This window comes from Lepus europaeus, chromosome 5 (genome assembly GCF_033115175.1).
Source record: "Lepus europaeus isolate LE1 chromosome 5, mLepTim1.pri, whole genome shotgun sequence".
NCBI classification, from domain to species: Eukaryota; Metazoa; Chordata; class Mammalia; order Lagomorpha; family Leporidae; genus Lepus; species Lepus europaeus.
In genome coordinates, this window is record NC_084831.1 from 50,595,232 (window position 1) to 50,609,206 (window position 13,975).

At 43.7% G+C, this 13,975-nt stretch overlaps 1 long non-coding RNA gene across 1 annotated transcript in view; it reads right to left on the reverse strand.

Moving 5' to 3' along the window:
- Positions 1–8,302: 8,302 nt before the first annotated feature.
- The window catches only part of LOC133760769 (uncharacterized), an 85,178-nt gene continuing 79,505 nt past the window's right edge, over positions 8,303–13,975 (reverse strand). Inside the window, exon 3 of the long non-coding RNA XR_009866001.1 lies at positions 8,303–8,367. This is a non-coding gene — a long non-coding RNA (uncharacterized LOC133760769). The remainder of the gene's footprint in view (positions 8,368–13,975) is intronic.

Consider the following 13,975-nt stretch of genomic DNA (forward strand, 5'->3'; position numbering starts at 1 on the left):
TCCAAGTCCTTGGGCCATCCTCCACTGCCTTCCCAGGCCACAGCAGAGAGCTGGACTGGAAGAGGAGCAACCGGGACTGTGCTCCAACCAGGACTAGAACCCTGGATGCTGGCGCCGCTGGCAGAGGATTAGCCACAGCGTGAGCCACAGCATCGGCCATAAAATAATATTAAGAACTACGTCTTCAGGGAGAGCATTTAGTGTGGCATTTAAGACACTTGTCCCCCACATTAGAATATCTAGATTCAATACCCAGCTCTGACTCCTGACTCCAGCTTCCTGCTAATTCAGATTCTGGAAGGAAGCGGTGGCTCAAATAATTGGGTCCCTGCCACCCATCCTCCAGCTGTTGTGTGCATTTGGGGAATGAACCAGCAAACAAGGCCTTTCTCTCTCCCTCTCTGTCTCTCCTTCTATCTGTCAAATAAATGATATGATATGATGTGATAGGATATAAAACCTCCATCTTGCAACTGCTCATCTGAGCAATTCAGGTTTGTCAAACTAAAGAGTCAAAACAAAGTAAGAAACATATTGAAGACTGAAGGTGATGCCTAATCTAAAATATTTGTATTAATTAACCTAGCTCTATCATTTTTATTGATGGTAATTACATGTTATAAATTTGATCTCTTGTTTTAAAAAAAGGCAAGGAAAACAAAATGGAAAAAGATAATTCCTGTTTTGAAGGAAGTTGGTCTAAAGGGAGAGATACACAAAGTAGCAGATAATTATGGGGCAGTTTAGTAAGTTTGCTGATAAAGGTAATAAAACTTTGTAGAAGCTTGCAAGGTGAAGCACAGAAAGCGAGAGCATGACCAAAGGCAGGGGTAAGAAAAAGGTCCTCATATTCAGAAACGTGTAAGCATCTGCTGGGTGAAGGTTGAGTGCCGTGGAGGAGACAACATGGTTGCATGTGTCAACAGACTGTCAGGAGTCAATTAAAAAATACCTCTAGTGCCTCCACATCTCCACCCTAGCTTTGGGTATGGCTGCTTACCTGACTGTCTACTTGTCTGTGGTCTGGATCACAGTTCCTAAGTGCCAGTGCCAATCACAGGGCCTGCCCAGAATCCACACAGGGTTACCATTCATTGAATGAGCTTTGTGTTAAGGGCAAATTCTCAGGGTTCAGGGCACAGGTGAATTGGTGTGGCTGGTGGGGAGGCAGCTGCGAAATTGGAAATAGACAACCAAACTGGGGAGAGACAAAGGGAGCCTGCATATTAATCAATCCACATGTATAGGTTTCAGAAAGGATGACCCAGCAATTGGGCCAAAACTACCTTAAAATGTGGGAAGAATAACCTTACCTGTACCATACCACCTGTAAATATAATTAAAGTTTGGTAGCTAATATCCGATAAAGCAAAGTTTTACCTAACTTTTATTTTTATGTACTCATATAGCACCATCTGGATTCAGCTGCCTACTTCAATTTAATGGCTTTGCTATTTAATGTCTAATGAAAAAGTCAAAGGATCTTTTGGTAACCAGGATTTGGAATCAAGTAGGTTCAATTTCTGAATGTAGCTTTGTCACTTTCTATGTGACTTCAGACAGTTAACCTAACCTCTACAAGCTTTAGGTGTCCTTTCCATTAAATGGGATAAAAACACAAGAGTTATTGTAGCAATTAAATGAAGGATGTTTCATTTACCTATTGCTGCCTACCAAAACACTTCAATATTTATTAACTGAAAACAACACTTAACAATTACCACTCATAGTTCTGTGGGTTGCCTGGGCTCAGCCAGCCAATGCTTGCTTAGAGTGTCGCATGCAGCTGCAACCCGACTTTGGCTGAGGCTGGTGTCATCTGAAGGCTGGGATGGATGCACTGGAGCGGGTGCACTCCTGTGGCTGGTAACCGCTGGTCAGCTGGGAGCTCAGCTCAGCATCTTGGCTGGAGTACTTAAACACAGCCTGTCCTTGTGGTGTGTATTTTCATAGTAATGGGGCCAGGCTCCAAGAGGGAGTATCTCCATAGAATCATCCCCTGGAATTTGCAAAGGATGTGGGTTCCAGGAGCTCCTATGGATATCAAAGCCCACATACGCTCAAATCCCTTATATTAAATGGCCAAGTATTTGCATGTAACCACCCACATCCTCCCATATACATTAATGCTTCTCTAGACAACTTGTAATACCTGATACGATGCAGATGCTATGTAAATAGTTGCACTCTTTTGCTTAGGGAGTAACAACAAGGAAGAGAGGTCTGTATGTATTCAATATAGATGTGACTTTTTTTCTTCAAATGTGTTCCATCTGTGGTTGATTGGACCCACAGACATAGAACCATAGATAAGGAGGGCTAGTTTTATTACAAAAGACTCAGAAGTAAACTGAAAAGCTTCTTGTGACCTGGCCCTGACAGATTCACATCATTTCTTTTATGTCTGCTGACCAAGTAAGTCACTGACAACAGTCCGGAATCGAGGGGAAGAAGTCAGTGAACTTGACCTCTCGATGAGAGGAGCCATATACACAAACAGACAGAGAAGGACCTGGGGTCAGTCCTCCGTAGAGAATATCAGCCACAAAGTGCACCGTGTATCACAGGCACATGATGCCTATCAGATCACTCCACCAGCACGTGTTCACTTTAACTCATTGCTTCACAAAATCCTTTATATATGTATATGTATATACGGCCAGGGATGTGCAAAATGAGACTTTATGAGTGATCTAAGAGTATTCTCACTGATGGGAACACTGGGACTCAAAGCCATGGCTACTATCAATAGTCTGCATCCCAGGACTTCAGTGTCACAGGTTCTTAGTGTTTGCTCACGAAACAAACTGTTCTCCACATCTCTTTGCCGGTTTAAAAGTAAAAAATTATGTGGGATCTCTGTCTTTAATGTGCTGTACATTGCTATTTAATGTTATAATTAGTAATCCAATGGTAGTTTTTTCACTTGATGTTGCTATGGGGGCAAAATGTTGAAACCTTTACCTAATATATACTAAATTGATCTTCTGTATACAAAGAGAATTGAAAATGAATCTTTACATGAATGGAAGGGGAGGGGGAGCGGGAGGGGGGAGGGTTGCGGGCGGGAGGGAAGTTGTGGGAGGGGGGAAGCCATTGTAACCCACAAGCTATACTTTGGAAATTTATATTCATTAAATAAAAGTTTAATAAAAAAAATAAAAAATAAATAAAAGTATTTCCACACAATTGAAAGGCGAAGTGAGGCAGTGGAAAGTTCCCAGAGGTTGGAATGAATAGATCTATGTTAGAATTCCAGCTCTTCCACTTACTTTACGAGTTTAGGCAAATTGGTTACCTTCTCTGAGCCTTGATTCCCTGAACACTTTAAAAAGGTGGAATGAAGCCTAGCTTTCCAAGACATTGTGAGTTCTAAGGCCATTAACATCGAGTAGCTGACACAAACCAGATGCTCAGCATTTAGCAGCTATTTTTATTTCTTATTAAGTTTTGCAAAAGTCCTAGGGGGTAAGTATTGGTGCCCCACTTTGCAGACTGGGCAACTGAGCCTCAAAAGCAGTGAGTGGTTTGCCCACTCTCACACAGATGCAAAACAGCAGCTCTGAGGCTGACAAATAAGCTTCTGTCCGACAAAGGAAGCTCCTTCTGACGACCCATCATCTTCACATCCCACTTCCTTCATAGCCACCCTGTGACATCTGCTCTGCAAAGCAGGGCGGGGGTTCTGGGTAGCATCAGGGTGCTAAATGAATGACAATTGTGGACTTATTTTTCCACAGGTTGGGGGAAATCTCCAAATATTATAGTCTTCTCCAAAACCCAATACTTTGTCTAGAACTTTAGATTTTCATACTTTCTGTGCTTCTTTGATTTCAGTAGCACTTAAAATAGGAGAGGCAAAGGTGTTCACGACTAGTATATACATGAGAAGATCAAGGCTCGCATTTAGCCAAATGACCATGACTTCTCTTCATACTCTAGGGAGAGTGTACTCATTGTACTGTTTGCCAATAGGTATATAGAAAAAGAAAAATTGGATGGAGTCCAGGAGCTTATAGCCCTTTCATCCTCATTAAAATCATGTCCTAACCACCTTCTATAAAGCCAACCACGAACCTCGTCAAAAACAGTGACATCTGGAATGGCATAATAAACAGGGATAATTAGAACAAGAATGGTGCAGACACTATGGGGGAAGGGCAAGGAACCAGCTCTTTGATGGATAAACTCTGCTCATCCACTCGATTGGACAGAAGGGCTCGGGAGGGATTTCCCAGTCCTCCTCCCACCTGCTCATCCACTCCTTTTCATTGTTGACACCAACATCTGCCTCTGAGCTCAAGGTGAGATGGCTCATTGGGAAGAGAGCTACTCCCACCTGTGCAAGGCACAGGTTTTGGAAAAGTTATTTGGAGGGAAATGTGCTGTAGAGCCCATGAAACAGTGAGTTAAGAGCAAAAGTATTTTTTAAAAGTATTTTATGTTGTTTTTGATTATTTTGATGGTTTCTTTCCTCTCCATCACTCCCTCCTCTACTACTGAGAAGATAGATATAGATGATATAGATATAGATATAGATATAGATATAGATATAGATATAGATATAGATGGGAGTCTTCCTTTCCCTTAGCCTTTCCTTAGAGCAAGATCAAGGCTTTCAACACACTTCCAAAAGATACAAAAGCAGAATGTGGGCCAGGCAAGGAACCCTCTGGCTTGTGCACTGTCACAGGCAGTCAGAAGACTTGGATTCAGGAGACTTGGATGTTTTCCCTTGGGCAAATTATTTATGGCCTGGGAACTTCACTTTATTCACCTATAACATAAAGACACTCATCAAAATATGAGAAGATGGGATAAGGTGACTCCACTAGACAGCATTTAAAAAGTGTTCGGGCAAAATGAGCGCAAGGAACATGGCAGGCACACTTGCCTTCAACTTTGAGGCTATCTGTTCTCTCTACCAGCTTACACCTACATATGCCCATGGAATGGGTTTAGTGATCCCCAAAATAAGGTCTCTAAAATGCAGTTAAAAGGGGTAAAGGGAGGGGAGAGCAGGCTTCTAAAATTATAGCAGTGGGCAACATTATCTTCATTCTAGATCCCAGCTTACATTGAGAAAGAACCTCAGCTTGGAATTCTGGACACCTGCCAGGACCTGACCTTGGGCAAAGGAGCCCATTCTGTAAAGCTCACTCTTGTGACAAGGAGGCCTGGCCAAGGGGTCGCTGAAGAAGAGTGTCATGGGGGAGAATGCTCTCAGGCCCAGGCAGATCTGGGTTCACGGCTCTGTTCTGGTGCCTTACTAGTTCTAGAACCTTCTCTTCCCTGAGTCTCAGTTTCCTCATCTAATCTATGAAGCAGGGTTAATTGAAGTTTCTGTCTAACAAGGCTGTCCTGAGAATTAAATGAAACTATCTACGTACGAGAATTAACGCTGTGCTGGGCTTCTAGGGGGGATTTAATAAAGGGAAGTTGCTATATTATTAAGGCTATCATCATCATTGTTATTGTTATGCTAAAACTGTTTGGATCTCACAAAAAAAGGCTCTGTGTCCAAGCTCTCAGTGCTCTTTAAGTTGAGTCAGTCTCTGTAGGGATGTGTTCTGTAGGACCACATTCTCCCCAGGGGCTATACAGTACCCCCAAGAGAGGGTGCCCATCCCACCTGGCTCACAGCTTGGGAATGGAAACCACGCTCTCCTGTATCCTTTCTCTGGAGCCTTCCGTTTTCCCCCTCGCCTGGCCTAGGTCTGTGAGCTGGAGTTGCTGGGCTCCAGGCTTCCCCAGGCCAGGCAGCCAGGAGGGAGAGGAAACCAGAATAAACATGTTTTGCAAGAGCAAGGCTGATTTAAGTGAAAGCAATTCTAAATAAGGACAACACAGTCTTAGGGAGCCAGCGCCTTGGCTGGCCGCCTGTGGGCAGCTTCCTGCACGAAGGGCTTTGCCCTGACAAACCAAAGGTCGGGCTGATAAGCTGGGAGTGCCTGCAGCCAGGCTGGCAGGAAGGTCACAACAGGGCCTCTCTAACCAGCACTGGACACCATCATAGAACAGAGGCTGTGCCCATAGGGACAGAGAATCTAAGGCTCCAGTCTGGTTTCCAGCTCCTAGTGACCCAAAGCATCAGATTACCTATCGACTAGAAAGAGTTTAGAAAAGAGGAAGGATGAAAAGAACGGGGCCATCAAAGAAGGAGGTATCTTTCTCTGAAGGGAGGAGAAAACTTCCACTTTGACTATGACCCTATCAGAATAAGATCAAAGTCAGCGAACTCTAAAGGCTTCCATAGCCCTGGCAACTCATGACTAGAGCCTAGGGAGATTACTGACGCCATGAACAGGAGTGTCAAATTGTTAAGTCAGCAACAGGAGTCACTGTGTACTTACATCCCATGTGGGATCTGTCCTTAATATGTTGTCTAATATGCAGTGATGCTATAACTAGTACTGAAACAGTATTTTTTCACTTTGTGTATCTATGTGGGTACAAACTGATGAGATCTTTACTAATTATATACTGACTCGATCTCCTGTATATAAAGATAATTGGAAATGAAAAAAAAAAACCTGGTGTTAAATTGGAAATGGCATAGAAAATTAATTAATTTTTTAAAAAAATATTATGTAGGATCTCTGTCTTTAATGTGCTGTACACTGTTATTTAATGCTATAACTAGTACTCCAACAGTATTTTTTTTTCACTTTGTGTTGCTATATGGGGGCAAACTGTTGAAATCTTTACCTAATATATACTAAACTGATCTTCTGTATATAAAGAGAATTGAAAATGAATCTTGATGTGATTGGAAGGGGAGAGGGAGCGGGAAAGGGGAGGGTTGCGGGTGGGAGGGAAGTTATGGGAGGGGGGAAGCCATTGTAACCCATAAGCAGTACTTTGGAAATTTATATTCATTAAATAAAAGTTTAATAAATGAAAAAAAAGAAAAGAGGAAGGAAATTTTTCTGGATGCCATGAAAATAAAAAAGGCAATATGTCAAAGTAGTTACAAACTCTTCGGTGGTCTACAAATGTCAGGACCAGCTTTCAACCTCAGCTCCACCCCCTGATAATTCTGTACCCTGGGCAATTCGAGTCAGTTTCCTGAAACTCAGTTTTCCTATTTTGTGATATTCATACCTGTATTGGGCTCAATGATCCCAGGGGCCATCAGGGCAGCAGAGCAGAAAACCAGTATTAGTTTCCTGGGACTATTCTATTCTAATAAATTACCAGAGAACATGGTGCCTCTAAACAATAGAAATGTTTCTTTTCACAATTTTCCATACAAGAAGTCTAAAATTAGTTTTTGTGGTTCAAAGTCTGGTGTCTTTCCAGAGACCCTCTCAGGGAGAACCTATTTCCTGCTCTTTGTAGTTTCTGGAGGTTGCTAGCTTACACTGACTTGGGCTGCATCACTCCCTGCTCTGCATCCAATGTCACACTACTTTCTCACCTTCTGAGTATAGCAGAATTCCCCCTTCCTGCTCCCCTCTTATATAAAGATACTTATGGTTACATATAGGGCCCATCTGGATAAACCAGGATAATCTCATGGTTAACCTGAATTGAATCACATCTAAAGTCTTTGCTTTATAAAGTATCATTGACAGGTTCCACAATTAGAACCTGATATCTTGGATTTCCATTACTCAGCCTAGTGCACTTACTAACTTCTTGATTATTAAAGGGATGGAGAATCTCAGAAGGCTGCCACCATTAAAACATATCTTGTGTTGAAGCTGAGAATTAGGAAAATTGAGGAAGGCCAAAAAAAATAATGTTGAAATTCTTCATATTATCAAGATTTGAATGGACCCCTGTCTTAGTTATCTTTTTAACCCAAGCAAGTGATCTAACAGAAACATTCAATACAAACTTTATAAGTGGATGAATGAATGCATGGATATATTTGCATAAATTTGCATTTCATTTTGAGTATAGCAGAGCAGTTGTGTGTGTAGACTGAAATCAGATGACCAGATGGGAATCCTTATTAGCTATAAAACTTTGGGCAAGGCTATTTGAGAGACTACAGTGTTTTCGTATATAAAATGGAAATAATTATATGATCTATTACATGGGGCTCAGCACGGAATAAATGACATGATCCATGTAAAGGTATTTACACAGTCCCTGGCATGTGAGAAGCACTTATATAATATATCCATTAGCTATTAACTTTTGAGAGTTTTCAAATTTAATTCATTTAGCATACCATTTATATATATCAAGAATCGACTACTTTGGTTGTGGGGGAGGAAAGTGGAGATGGTTAGTTTAGGGAGAAAAAGGAGGATTGGAAATATATCTTCAAGACTTACAGTAAAGAATTTTTTTCCATCTTCAAACCAGATTCCCATGAGGACCATATTTGTGCTCAAGTTCTTCTAGATTTTAATCCTGGTAAACAAAACAAAACAAGCAAAAATGTTCATGACCTGAGGTATCTCTTTCTTTTAGGAATTCCTTCAATAAATATTTTCTGAGTACCTACAATGAAAAGTCTTTCTATACTCCCTTCCTCTGGATGTGTGGGAATGAGATAAGGACTGGACCAGCCATTAAGTGTTCTTAGGTCCCAAAGCTTTTGTCAGGCAAGGGGCACATAGCTATGGATGGAGTTGGGGTAGACAAGATTGGCAATTGAAAGAATAATATCTTCATCAAGGAGAAATAGAACAAATACCAAAACCTAGATACCAAAGCCCAAGGGATCAGAAGACCTTGGGAATGAAAAGGAGTTGGATGAGAAGAAACATCTGGAATGCATGTTGTTGCTATGGTTGCTTTATGTGCTTAATTAGAGAGCAGACTTCATCTAAAGGACTTATTTTCAAGCATGTATGCTGTCCCAAGTAAATAGCTATGTACACAGTAAATTTAAGATGGGTGATTGAAAACACAGTTTTAGAAGGTGCTACAAAGCAGACAGAAAGCACAATTATCAGCTCCAGGACAAAGAGAGGGCTGAGTTAGGGAAAGCATTCTAAAGAAAGCGACATGAAATTTCAATAGGGTTCACATGTTTCCTGTAGACCCTAGCCTTTCAAAACACACTTTGAAGAATCAAATGTAAGAGACTTCAAGAGATTATCTGGTTTAGACCTCTGCCTTCAGAGGCCTGGTTATCCCCATTTTGTAGATAAGATTCCTGAGGCCCAAAGAAACAGGAAATAGTGGTGGAGAGAAAATGATAACATACATCTTCCTGCTTTTCAGTTCTCTATACTTACAGACAGGGCAGATAAGGAAAAAAACACAAATTTTAAATTGTAGTTGCTAGATCCCCTCTATTAGCTATGGTCAGTTGAGAGGAATCAAAAACCCAAATAATAGTTAAAACATATTTCTATGTCGTGTATATAGAAATCTAAAGATTATTGTTCACAATGTTCAAAGTAACACTAACCACAATAGCCAAAATGTGGAAACAACCCAATTGCCCATCAACAACAGAATGGATAAATAAAATGTCAATTAACCATACCCTGGCATATTATTCAGCCATAAAAAAGAATGAAGTACTTACACACAATGAAGTGTAGAGGAACTTCAAAAACAAGCTCAGCCAAAGGAATGAGGCAAAATGACCACATATTATGGGATTCCACTTATATGAAATGTCCACAATTGACAAAACCATAGCAACAGAAAGAAGACTGGTGGTGGTTCCTGGACTGAGGGAGGGTGATGGGGAGTGACTGCCTAATGGCTATGGTGTCTCCTTTCGGAATGATGAAGATGTCATGGAACTAGATGGAGGTCGTGGCCACACAAGCAGTCAGTACACTAAATGCACTTTCAGACAGTTAATACTTAATTTCATGTCATATGAATTCTACCTCCACTCAAAAAAACAAGGAGCAATGTAGAAGTGGGAAACTCAACACTGGTAGGCAGTTTTGTGAAAACTGCGGACGTCCTGCTCCTTCTAGCCTGCAGTTCCACCCTACACAGCTTTTAGCATCCACCTCATGGTCCAAACCTGCTGCTCACACTCCAATGACAACAGCTGCGTTGTGGCCATCAGGAAGGAGAGAAGAACAACAGGGGGTGAGGGAAGACCCTGGAGAGGGACATCCAAATTGAGATATGAAGAATGTGCTGGGATCAGCCAAGGGAAGAAGGGATGTGAGCAGCTCTCCTGAGCAAGGGTGCAGGGCAGGGCAGGGTGAGGTGGTGGTGGTGGTGGTGGTGGTGGTGGTGCAGGTCTCAGGTCTCAGAGGTGGGAGACATCTATGCAGTCTGGTGCCTAGCGAGTAAAGAGAAGCACCCGGGAGAGATGGGCAGAGACTGGATCACCCAGGCCAGCTGAGGCCCTGCCTGGCTCTGTTTTATTTCCTTTTATCACCCAGTTCTCACTCATTTTACCATACCACACTCCTGAGCCTTCAGGAAATCAATTCAGCAAAATAACCAAATGAGAGCAGAGACTAGAGATGGCCTTTGGTGTGCTTAAAAGCACACATTTCATCTTCTAGGCGAGGACTTTTTGAAGTTATTTACCTCTCGAAGACAGCTGCCAAGGACCTCATGACTTAGGGGCCCTCTCCTGCCTCCTGACACGTGTTTTACTGCTGCCCTTCCAAGGGTCTTCTCCACTGTCTCCCTCCTTCAGTGACCTCATTCTCAGTGTCAGCGAGAGCCAAGGTAAATCGTGCAGACTTATGGCCAGGGCCAGCTGCTGAGATGTGAACTTGTTATTTGTCTCCCCAGGCCCCAGGGAAGAGCATTTGGTAGAATGAAGAAGGGGTTGTTGCCTTGGGTCACCCATGCCCGCTGTTTGGGCCTTGATGGGAGCTGGAATTTTATGTACCAAACAGCACAACTGAGTACAGCATGCCTTGTCTGTACCTTGTATGCCTGAGGAGAGAAGGCAAGGTCCTGTTGAGCTCAAAGGGGGGCTCCAGGACACAGTGCCACAGTTGTTGTGATGGCCCAGAATGGCAGAGCTGGAGTCCTGGAGAGGTGGAATGACTGCCCCAAGGGCAGACAAGGAAGTTTCAAGCACCTTAGCTCAAAGTGTACAGGGATATCATTAAACATCTTCTGACACTCAAACTGGGAATGCCCTGCAAATGGAAGAATTTTGACCAGAAAACCTGAACTCATAAATTAGAGGAGACAAGCACACAAAGGTCACTAGAAAATGAAGATGTGAACATTGCTGAGTATTGGAGTGTGTTCCCAGTATGCTTGCATCTGGGAATAAAAATGCTCCCAATTGATTGCTGATCGTGTGCTTGACACTAAGTGCATTCTGTGTTTAAATCCACTTTGTCATTACCCCAGTGCTATAAGGTCATGAGGTTGTCTCCTTTTCCTAGGTGAGAAACTGAGTTCAGAGAAGTAATACAACTGGCCCTGCTATTAAGAGATAGAGCCAATGTAGGAACCCATCTGTGTACACGTTTTTAGTCAATGTCCTGTTCTATTTCCCTTTAAACTCTGCTAAGCAGCATTCCCCTGTCCAGGCAGACATGGAATCGTTTTTCACAGTGCTGGAAGAGATTTGGAGAAATTTCCAAGCTCTCATTTGATTACAAACAGAACCAGGGTAGCTGAAGACATGAGATGCCAGCTTGAGGGCTGGCAATTGACAGAAAGTCGAGGAGAAGCAGAGCCTTGAAGTGATCTGAACAGCTCCTAATACAGGCTGGGTAGTTTCCATCCACCCTTGAAAACGCAGTCTCTCTCTGCAGTCTCTCTGGGGAGAGCTCAACTCTCTATTTTTAGTTGGGTTTGGCCGATGGGAGTCATCCTCAGGAGAACTGGGGGCAAGGAAGAGGGTGTGCATTCACTGGCTCCCTCCTGTGGGACCCCAGGCCCTCAGTGGCTGGGGTCCTCTACCCAAGGTCTTGACACCTATCATGTAGCCCCTGCTGGGGCTACATGCCCTGTTTGGCTTCCACAAAGTCTGCTACTATCCTGCATTTGCTTCTCTTAATTCCACCCATGCCTTTGCTAGTAGTCCCTTCATTAAAGTCTTTTCAGTATTTTGTCCGAGAGTGCTTTCTGTTTCCTGCTGGGACCCAGGGCAACCCAGACAGAGTTTTAGATCTGAGAGGGATGTCAAAGTCTTGTACTCTTGTGCTTTTCAAACATTTTCATTTTACCTGCAGAGATGTTGTAAGAACTCCAATTATATGGGGCCGGTGCTGTGGCACAGTAGGTTAAAGCCCTGGTCTGAAGCGTCAGCATCCCCTATGGGCGCTGGTTCTAGTCCCGGCTGCTCCTCTTCCAATCCAGCTCTCTGCTATGGCCTGGGAAAGCAGTAGAAGATGGCCCAAGTCCTTGGGCCCCTGCACCCACATGGGAGACCCAGAAGAGGTTCCTGACTCCTGGCTTCCGATCGGCGCAGCTTTGGCCGTTGCAGCCAACTGGAGAGTTAACCAGCCGATGGAAGATCTCTCTATCTGTCTCTACCTCTCCCTGTAACTCCATCTTTCAAATAAATAAAATCAATCTTAAAAAAAAAACAAACCTCCAATTATAAAACCATTAAAATTCTGGAAGGCCATGGAACCTCACCTACTCAGCATCCCACCCCCAAACTCACCTCTCCCCCTCACCCTACCTCCCCTTTCTCCATGCAACCCAAGGATTTCAGGGCACACATTCTAAAGCCAGGTGACCTCATCCAAACCCCTCACTACACGCGAGGGGAGAAGGCAATTGGCAAAGGTTCTAAAGTGTCTTTTGTTGGCCCGAGTGGGTCCAATTTATGCCCTTGGCCTTCATCAACGGTTTGCCTCAATATCTTCCAGAGTGTAAAGTCCCGTAAATCTTCCCTGAGAGCGGGGACTTGACCGCCAGGCTGTGTTAGACAAACACTGAGAAATGTCATTAAGGCAACAAACAGCCCCACTGGCCTGACAGAGGCCTTTTCTGCCAGGCTCAGGTTACCTAAAATCAATATTTGAACAAGGACAAAACCACATGTTTTCGAAACCAAATTAAAGGGGTCTAATACCAGGCCTGGAGATGTGGTTACAGCAGGCGTATTTCAGCCAGCCCCAACGCTCTGCCATTGGGCCTGACTGGTTGCCCAGGCTCCCACCCCCTCCCACAGTCACTGGACTTCTTGTCCTGAGTGACCTCACCAAGACAGTTGGCACTAAGGGACAGAATGAGGAAGGAATGGGGACTTTTGCAGAGCCAAGCATGGGACCTGAGCTTACAAAACAAAGGAGGTTATGTTCTTTCATGTGCCTCCAGCATTTGTTCTGGAGCTATACCAGGTCCTCACTGAGGTCTGAGAGCTCCAAAGTGAGTAAAACGGTAAGACTTTGCTCACAGAGTGGTGTGGGAGGCAGAGGGCCACCGGGCCACTTCAATACAGTAGGACAAGTACCAGGGTTAGCGGTATGTCAGGGGGCTTGGGAGACACATGGCAGAAACACATTTCAGTGTCTGACTTGGGGTCCATCAGAGAGGGCTTCCAATAGCAGACCTGCTGAAGGGCACTCTGTCCAGCCTACCTTTCTGGCCTCGCTGTGTGCCAGGCTCTGGGAAGGGAAGGGGTGGATGAGAGGAAGGAAGGGAAATGTTTTGGAGAGAGTTCTAACTTCCCTCTTGGGGCAAGTGCCTGTCAGCTGTTGTTGAAGGCTTTGAGGGCCCTTAGTTATATATGTGAGCTGGGAAGATTATTCACCTGCTTTTTCCCAGCACTGAGAAGAATAGTTCAACAAACATTCGATGCTGAATTTGAACATCCTCACTTGTCTCAAGATACTTCAGGATCTGACAGGTCAGACCACTCCACCACGTGGGAGCTGCCACTTTCTCCTGGTAGAACCAGAACTGTAGACAGTTTTTACCTTTAAAAACTTGAACTCCATCCAAAGTGGTGCTTAATTACCACTGTTCCTCGGTCCTCATCTCGCTTACGTAGATCATATGAACATGAGAGTGGGCAAAACACACACCTCATCTTTCCTCCCCATCTCTGCCCATCAGCTGAGACCTGCAATCCCCACCTATTCATCTGCCAAGTTAATCAACTCCT